The following is a 9,383-nucleotide window of genomic DNA, read 5'->3' as shown; positions in this document are numbered from 1 at the left end:
TTAATGTTCAACCTCTCATCAGAAACCATGGAAACCGAAAGATGGTAGGTGCTATATTTAAAATAGTGAAAGGAAAGTCATTTAAAAATTAGCTAGCTAGCTAGTAGCAAGCTAGATATTGATATTGATATTAATATTTTTTGCAGCATAAAACAAGCTCCTGGCTCCCAAGTTCAGATGGGTCCAACTCTAGCCATGGCATATATTCATACATATATGAATTTTGTATATATATAATTCTTGGTCTATATATAATATGTAATTCTTAATATATAAATTATATATGTATTTCTTTGAAAATGAGTAAGAATTAAGACAAAGACAAACAAGCGTGTTCATTATCACAAGACTTGTCCTATAAGATATGCTGAAGAAAATCATGTAGCATGGTTGCTTTGGCAGCACATATACTAAAACTGGAATGATACAGAAAAGATTAGCGTACCCCTTGTGCAAAGAAAATCATGTAGCAATGTCTGAAAAAATTATCTGACAAAAGTTAATAAATGGTAAATTTTCAAGTCAATATTATTATCTTTTTGGCTTGAAACTTCATTTTTTAATTCCCTATGGCATGTAAAAGACAAATGTATAATATAATTATATATATTACTATGGATGCAATATACAAAAATTTGATTTCTGACAGCAAAATAAAGGGAGACAAAGACAAATATGTACAACAACAAACTTTATGCATGCTACTGAAGTTACATTCATCACATATCAACTTGACCTATATCACCATAAATTTAGTGTGTTTAATATAATCTGATATAATCTCTACAATTACCACAAAGAAAATACCTTTTAAAAATGTACAGAAAAGTAAATTAGCAGAAATTCAAAGTAGTTTACTGTAAAAAACATCAATCAAATGCGAAAAAGTCCCAATGGTGGAAACGAAAAGGAAAATGCAAGATATATAAAACAAACAGCAAGATGACATAAGTAATCCTTCTTCGGCAGCAGTTAGTTTCAACATACATGGCTTAAAGTCTCAAATCAAAGTTGCAGAGATTAGCTGCAAGGTAATTTTAAAAAATGATCAAACTGTATGCTGACTGCAAGAGAGCTGCCTTAGATCCAAGGACACATACAGGTTGAAAGTGAAAATATGGAAAACATGTTCCTTATAGTAACCAAAGGAAAGCTAGAATTTGGTTATATAGGTTATTGATTGATTGACGGATACATGATTGAAAGATCCCTGATACTTTCCTTTTCCTGCTTAAATTTGCTATAGAATTCCTGTAGTGAGATTTTCCTTTCAGTGTTTGGTTCCTCTGTATACTTTATCTTTGTTGATATTCTCCTTTTGTGTATATATACATTTATGATTTCTTTAGCTCTTTGTTTATATTTCCTTCAAAAACTATTTATCTGAAAGTCAGCGTGATATCAGAGAGGAAGAGGAAGACAGAAAGGGAAATGGAGATAGAGTATGGTTTTTATTTCTAATGGGTAGATTAGTGCTTTGGTATATAGTTTCACAACAAATGTTTTTGAAATGGATGAAAATACAAGTGAACAGAAGCTTATTATATAGTAAAGTCAGAGAACATTATCAGCAGTTGAAGAGCAGGAATGAAGTTCTGAGGTAACAGAGACCAAATTGGTCTGATATATGGAATACAGTGTGAGAAAGAGGTGCAGTGTATTGTGAACAGGGGACTGAAGAAATAAGTAAGAGATCACAAAGGGCCTTCTTCGTTTTTGTGAAAGAGCATGGATTTTGATATAGAAGAAGAGTTACTGCAAGGTCTTTAAAAATGAGTGACATAATGGGATTTAGGTTTTAAGATTACTCTGAGTATTTTGTGAGAAATGCATAGAAGTGATTGGATGGCTAGTGAGAGGGTCACTATTTAGGAAGCAATTCTGTTAGTCTCTTGGACAGGAGCAAGATGCTGACAGACAGAATGGAGGGAAGTGGACCTGAGAGAAAGATTTCTTTGCAGAGTGAGTACTATATGTGAAGCCCAGTAGTGAGAGAGACCATGGCACCTTCAATCTTTAATAAAGATTGTAGTACAGTCGAAACACTGAGTGTGAAGAACAAAAGATGAATCCTTACAGGCCATACTAGAAAGTTTAAACTTGTTTCTGTGAGTGATGGACTCTCAGGGAACTGTCACAGTCGGGGAATGATGGCATCATTGTATTTTTTAGAAACATCACTCTAGTTGGGGTAAGAACTAGGAGATGTAATGTAGAGTCTACAGAATTGGTTTGACAGTCTAAGCTAAGCTGTGTACATCTTACTCCAAATATGGAATATCGAAAAGACACATCCATTCTTTCTGCTCTTCTTGGGACTGTAAGAGGGTTCTTTGCTTCATGATTATGGCCTACGGGATGAATAAAATTGGTCTAAAAATTAGCTTGTGTTTTTTCAGATTCTTTATATTTGTGGGCCAGGGAATTTTACCTACCAGGGATGAAAGCAGGGAGGAGAGAGCAATACGATTTGTAGACCTTTAGTTTTATTAATGACAATGTCCTTTCTCCTGGAAAATGCTGCTCACTGATGTGTTGGACTACACAGAAAATAAAACTGGAGCTCTAGATATCTGATACCTAGTAGTGGCTGTGGCAACTGCCAATAGACCTGGAAAGAAGCAGGGCTATTAAGTTGAGGTATTTGGAGAATTTGGAGAAAAGAGAGACTTAAAGGATAAATCAGAACATGAGTGAGACTTAGGAAGCTCTCATGCTATCAATTCTGTTTTTTTTTTTCTTTTTAAAGATTTCTCTTTATTGGAAAGGCAGATTTTTACAGAAAAGGAGATACAGGGAGAAATGTCTTGCACCCACTGGTTCACTCCCCAAGTGGCCACAACATCCAGAGCTGAACTGATCCAAAACTAGGAGCCAGGAGCTTCTTCTGGGTCTCCCGCATGGGTGCAGGGTCCCAAGGCATTGGTTCGTCCTCAACTGCTTTCCTAAGTGGAACAGCCAGGACATGAACTATTGCCATATGGGATCCTGGTGCGTGCAAGGTGAGGATTTATTCACTAGGCATCATGCTGAGCCCACACTATCAATTCTCAACTTACATCTCTGAGAGGCATCTTTATTGTACATTGTTGCACATTTCATCACTTTACTTCGTTCTTGGGCATTCTTACAACCTGTCAGTGGTTTCTCCCATTGTCATCCTCTCTATTCCTTCTCTTTCATAGAACCATGGAACCTCTGGACAAGAAGGTTATCAACTGTTTTGCTCCACTCCAGCTTTTGATTCTAGAACTCTACTTTGTCTCTGACCACTTTTAAATATTTAATTTTTATTTTAAGTAGCAGAGTGACACAGAGAGAGAGAGATGGAGAAACAGAGATCTTCAACCGGCTGGTTCACTCTTCCTTTTAGAAAACTTTTTTTTTTTAAAGGAGGTGGTCAAGGGACATCACTTCCTGGGATGCCTACATCTAAATATAAATATCATATACAAAGAAGAGAAAGTATTTGGATATGTAGCATAGAAACAAGAAATTAAGAAGTGTCTGACCAGGCCCAGTGCGGTAGCCTAGTGGCTAAAGTCTTCACCTCGCATGCGCCAGGATTCCATATGGGCACCAGTTCTAATCCTGGCAGATCCAGCTCCCTGCTTGTGGCCTGGGAAAGCAGTTGAGAATGGCCCAAAGCCTTGGGACCCTGCGCCCGCCTGGGAGACCTGGAAGAGGCTCCTGTCTTATGGCTTCGGATCAGCTCAGCTTGGGCTGGCTGTTGTGGCCACTTGGGGAGTGGACCAGCGGACAGAAGATCTTTATCTCTGTCTCTGCTCCTATCTGTATATCTGACTTTCCAATAAAATAAAATAAAATAAAATAAATCTTAAAAAAGAATCCAAGTACCTATGAAACTGTGTCACATAATACAATGTAATTAATGAATTAAAAATAATAAATAAATTAAAAAAAAAAGAAATGTCTAACCAATAGGATGCTGGACTCTGCCATTGTACATACCTGCAATGTCAGGATACACTCAAACAGCAGACTGATGAACTTCTGACTGCTTATGAAGGACTATGCTATTGTAATATTATAGGAAAAATCAGTGGGGGAGGGGAGGGAACTTTGGGAGGGGGTAACGGAAATCCCAGAGCCTATGGAATTTTATCAAAATAATAAAAAAAGAAGTGTCTGAAGATTTGATATGATGGAGAACCTAAGTGTCTTGAGTTGATTAATTCATAATTTATGAATGTACTAAAACATTAAATTATATCTTACAAAATGATACAATTATTATCTGTCAATGAAATAGAATATCCAAAGACAAAAAAAAAGAGATGACACCCTCACAATTTTTATACTCTCTAAATATTAACTGCCACAAGTATATGAAAGCATGTGATATTTGTCTTTCTGTGCCTGGTTTATTTCACTTAACGTGGTGGTCTCCACTTCCAACCATTGTGTTACAAAGGTTAGAACTGCAGTCATTTTTATGCTTGAATAATGTACCATTGCATATATACATCACATTTTGTTTATCTAATCATCTGGTGGACATTTAGTTTGGTTTGGCTGCTATAAAGGGAGGAATACAGGTATCTTTCCAACATTTTGATTTCATTCCCCGAAGTGGAATAGCTGAGTCATATGGCAGATTCATTTTTAGTTTCCTGAGTAAAATCCTTGTGATTTTCCTTAATGGCTGCACCAATGTGCATTCTCACTAACAGTATATTTATAAGGGTACTCTTTGCTTTACAACCTTGACAGCATTTGCTTTTTTTTTTTTTTTTTTTTTTTTTTAAATTTTGGGTAATAGCCACTCTAATTGGAATGAGGTAAAATCTCATTGTGCGTGTGTGTGTGTGTGTGTGTATGCGTTTGTTCCCTAATGACTAGTGATTCTGAGCAATTTTTTCATGTGTACCACGGCCACTTGTATTTTTTCCTTTGACCAGTATTCGTATCTGACCCATTTTATAGTGGGATTGTTTGTTTTGTTGTGTTTTAGTTTCTTGAGCTCCTCATATATTCTGGATAATAATCTTCTATCAGATGCACAGATAACAAATATTTGTGCCCATTCTGCTAGTTGTTTTTTCACTTCGCTAATTGTTCCCTTTGCTGTATAGAAGCTTCTGAGTGTGATATCTTTTCATTTGTCTATTTTTATTTTATTGCCTGTGCTTTTGCAATCTTTTTCTTCTTTTTTTCACTTTTTATTATTACATTTTATGATACAGTTTCATAGGCGATAGGATTTCCCCCACTCCCTCCACACACTCCCTAAACAGTCATGAGTCCATCATTGTAGGCGTGGACAATGTCAGAGAGTTCAGCATCCTATTGTCAAGAAACATCCAACAGTTTCACTGGGGATCCATCATCGATTCAGAAGTAAAGATGCAAAGTGCACCATTTCCTCGTGTCTGGACATGTCAGTTTCCACTAAACACTGTCACTACAAATCTCCCCAAGTGAAAAGCCACAACAAAATCAACAAGAGAAAGAAACAGAAATTTACCATGCCATGAAGTTAAAACAACCTGTCACTAGATGTAAGAGTCTACGTTCACAGTTATTATACATCCCCTTAAATGAAAAGCCACGAAGCAAAATCAACATCAGGGAGAAAAAAATTACAACGCCACGAAGATAAAAAACATGTTATTGAGTGAGTAATGTGTCACTGAAGAAATGAAAAAGAAAATCAAGAATCTTGAAGAAAATGATGCTGCTGTATGAACTATGAGTCATTGAAGAATTTAATAAGAAAAAAGTGTTTGGAAGAAATGAAACTAAAAACAAAAATATCAAAATCCATGAGATACAGTTTCTGCTGATCCTTGTTGTTATGTATCTCCTATAGGCAACAAATAGATGGGCTTTCACTGGTGATCATATGGTCCAGGCCTGGGGGTAGGGCAAGCTGGGCAAAGTATCTCCAACTGTTGGCTATGTGTGGGTTAGTTTTGGAAGAGGGTGGACCAGGCAGGGCTGAGCAAACCTTAGCTCACCAGCAAGAGCAGAAACAAGGCTGGAGCACAGGTCATGCTGAACTAGGCTGTTACATCTACTGGTTTGCATGAGCCAAGGATGGGAGCAGACTGAGCAGGGCCAAGTTCCAGCATCTGCCAGTGACAGTTGGGACTACAGGCAGGCCAGGTCAGGCCAGGCGACAGCATCCAAAGGCAAAGGTCATGACAGGTGAGGGATTATGCCAAGCTGGGTCAGAGCAACCTTTGGCATGCATGGGATCTACGGTTGGGAACAGGCCTGACTGGGGTGCAAAGGGGATGCCCTGACTGTGTTGTGGTTCCCACTAGTGAGTGCGAGAGCCAGAGTGAGAACAGCTGTCTGAATTGGACATTGCTTCAATGTCCCAGTGTGGACTGGCTCCCGGATGCATTAGACTGGGTTAGACTCCAGCACCCACTGGTGCTCATGAGAACCAGGGTGGGTGTAGGACAGGCTGGGCTCAATCTCTGCCTCTGTTGATCCATGTCTGAGCTGTGTCTGGGTGTGGACCAGGCTTGGCTGGGCTGTAACACTGAAGTAAAACCAGGAATGGGTGAAGGCCAGTCAGGAGAGGCCACTGTTCCTGCCAGGACAGGAGGTGGACTAAGTAGGTCTGGCTCATGGACCCACTCATGTGTGCGAGATCTGGCATTGGGAGACATCATGATGGAGAAGCTTTGAAAACTCCTCTGTCAGGACACAGTCCCTACAGGTGAGAGCAAGAACCACGATAGCAAGCAGCCCAGACCAGGCCAGGTAATGGTACCCAATGGCATACATTTGACACAGGTAGGGGGCTGACCCTGCTGAACCAGTTCATATCACCCTCTGGTGAATCTGAACACCAGAATGGAGTGTAGGTTGGGCCAGGCTCGGTTGCAACACAAACCAGTACTCATTAGGGCCAGGACTGGGTTCTGGCTGGGCTGGGCTAGGCTGTAGCCCCCCTCAGCATGATCTGGAATTGGGGGCAGGCTGGGCCTGGCCAAGCTACAGCACCCACTGGCAAATGTCGAGGTGAGGCAGGCCATGCCAGACTGGGCTGTAGCACCCAACCAGCATACGTGAAACTGGGGGAGGGGGAGCAAAGTCAGTAGGGCGCTGCACGACATCACCTCCTGCTGGACCACAACTCCCACTAGTGAGTGTGAGAGCTGGGATGGGGGTAGACCAGACTGGGCAGGGCTATAACACCTGTTGGCCTCATGTGAGCTGTATCAGGGAAAAGAAAGATTGGGTTGACTGTTCCTGTGGTGCAAGCATAATTTAAAACGGCTGTAAGTTGGTTGGGCTCTGCCGCAGCATCAGCTGGCAGATGCTGTCACAGGGGACAAATTCTGTCAAGTTAAACTGCAGAACCACCTGGAGAGTGCAAGATTCAGAAGTGAGAGTGGGTCCATTAGGGAAATAGTGGGCACCTCCTTCTTGGGTTGCCACTCCCACTGGTAAGCATGAGAACCAGGACTGGGGCAGGCTTGCTAGACAGATGGTAGCACTCAATGGCACCAGTGTAGACTGAATGTGGAGCTGGTTGGGTTGAACTAAGCTTCAATGCCCATTGCCATGTATGAGAGCTGAATGGGATGTGGGGCAGACTGGACCAGACTGCTGTGCATACTGGCAAGCACTGGAACCAGGGTAGGAGGCAGAGGATGGGGGGATTATTGTGGGTCCTTCCGACTAGGCTGCAGCTCCCACTGGTTTGCCTGAGGGTCAAGTGCATGGTGGACAGGATCGGGATGGACTGCAATACCTACTGGTTTGTATAAAGAAGATAGGGCTGGAGGCAGAACTGACCCAGCAAGTGCAACCACCAGCATATGAATAAGCTGATTGGGGCGATGGAATGTGCTGGGCCCTGTATTGCCAAGCACACATTGGAATCACCTCAGATGAAGTTTCTTTGGAGAGTCCCCCAACTGCTGAATTCTGAACCCCAATCATGGAGAGAAGTGCAGGTTCCATTCTGACCAGGGAGTGCATGTGTCAAAAGCTGAGCCTCCTCAGTGGCTCAGAAAGAGCATGCACAGGTGCTTGTGGAGGATATGGCAGTCCATTGGAGCCTTCAAAGGATACCTGGTACCACAAAAGAGGACGGAGGATAGAACAAATTGATCAACTGCTCTAGCCACGTGTTGGCGGTGAAAATCTGGGCAAACGGAGACTCTAAGATGGGTTATGTCAGCCAGTGGATTCTGGAGAGATTTCATCGTGCTGGGAGTGGTGAGATTGGCAGGAATTCAGAACAGTTGAATTATCAAAACCACTTGAGCAGTGCCCTCAGAGAATGCCACACATCAGGACCCTGGGATGGTTGGGAGGGTGGGTGGAACTTCTCTCTTTATCTCTTTCCTTCCCCTAGATACAGAAAAAAAGAGAATGTAGAAACAATGGTCTTACCCACCTTCCTGTAGCCCCTGATCCTTTGCATCCCAATCAACTATTTAAAGATCATCAACATAAAATAATAATAATTAAAAAAACCCAAATAGTTGGATTTTGTGTTTTTAATCCTCTCTACTAATCTATGATGCTTGATTGATGAGTTCAAGCCATTTTACATTCAGGGTTAATATAAATAGGAGGTAATTTGTTCCTGTCATTTAGCAATAGATTGTTCATTGATTTAGTCTTTTGTTGTTATTTTACTGGGATGTTCTTCATATTTGTGCTTGGTTTTGGTGGGTGCTATGGCTTTTCTGTGTCAAGAGAACATCTTTAAGTATCGTTTGTAGGGCGGATTTGGAAGAGGCATTTTATTTTATTTTATTTTATTTTATTTTATTTTATTTTATTTTATTTTATTTTATTTTATGACACAGTTCCATAGCCTCTGGGATTTCCCTTAACCCCTTCCCAAGCCCTCTCCCCATAATGATTTCCTCTATATTATTATGATAGTATAGGTCATAAACAGTCATAATTCCATCATTGCAGGCACGGTCCATGCAGAGTCCAGCATCTTATTGTCAGGATAAATTTAACAGTTTCATTGGGAATCTACCTTTGATCTGAAAGTAGAGATGGCAGAATATCATCCCTTCAAATGAAAAGCCACAATACAAAATCAACAACAGAAAGAAAAATGGAAATTTACAACATTATGAGGTTAACTAACATACTACTGAATGACCAATGTGCTAGAAAATGCAAGTTCCTAACCAAATTCTGTAACTACTTCATTGATATCTCAATTTTAGCTTATGTATAACCAACTGCTATAAACCGTAAAATGGTTGTAGGGTACTATGTATTGTATCTTTTGCCCCCCATATTTATATGTAGCTGTTTTATAATATTCAAGCGAGATTTTACTGAACTTCATGAATTTGAGGATATTCCAAACAGGCTTATAATTCAAACAAGCCATATATTAACGATTGAGGAGCAGAACAGTTTTA

The 9,383-nt window shown here is 40.3% G+C and overlaps 1 pseudogene; it reads left to right on the top strand.

Annotated features, from left to right (window-relative positions):
* The first annotated feature begins 390 nt into the window (after positions 1-390).
* Positions 391-489, top strand: LOC118760540 (U6 spliceosomal RNA; annotated as a pseudogene).
* The last annotated feature ends 8,894 nt before the right edge of the window (positions 490-9,383 follow it).

Source organism: Ochotona princeps, chromosome X, assembly GCF_030435755.1.
Source record: "Ochotona princeps isolate mOchPri1 chromosome X, mOchPri1.hap1, whole genome shotgun sequence".
NCBI lineage: Eukaryota > Metazoa > Chordata > Mammalia > Lagomorpha > Ochotonidae > Ochotona > Ochotona princeps.
The sequence above is the reverse complement of the archived record's forward strand: the minus strand, read 5'-3'. Positions and strand labels throughout refer to the sequence as shown.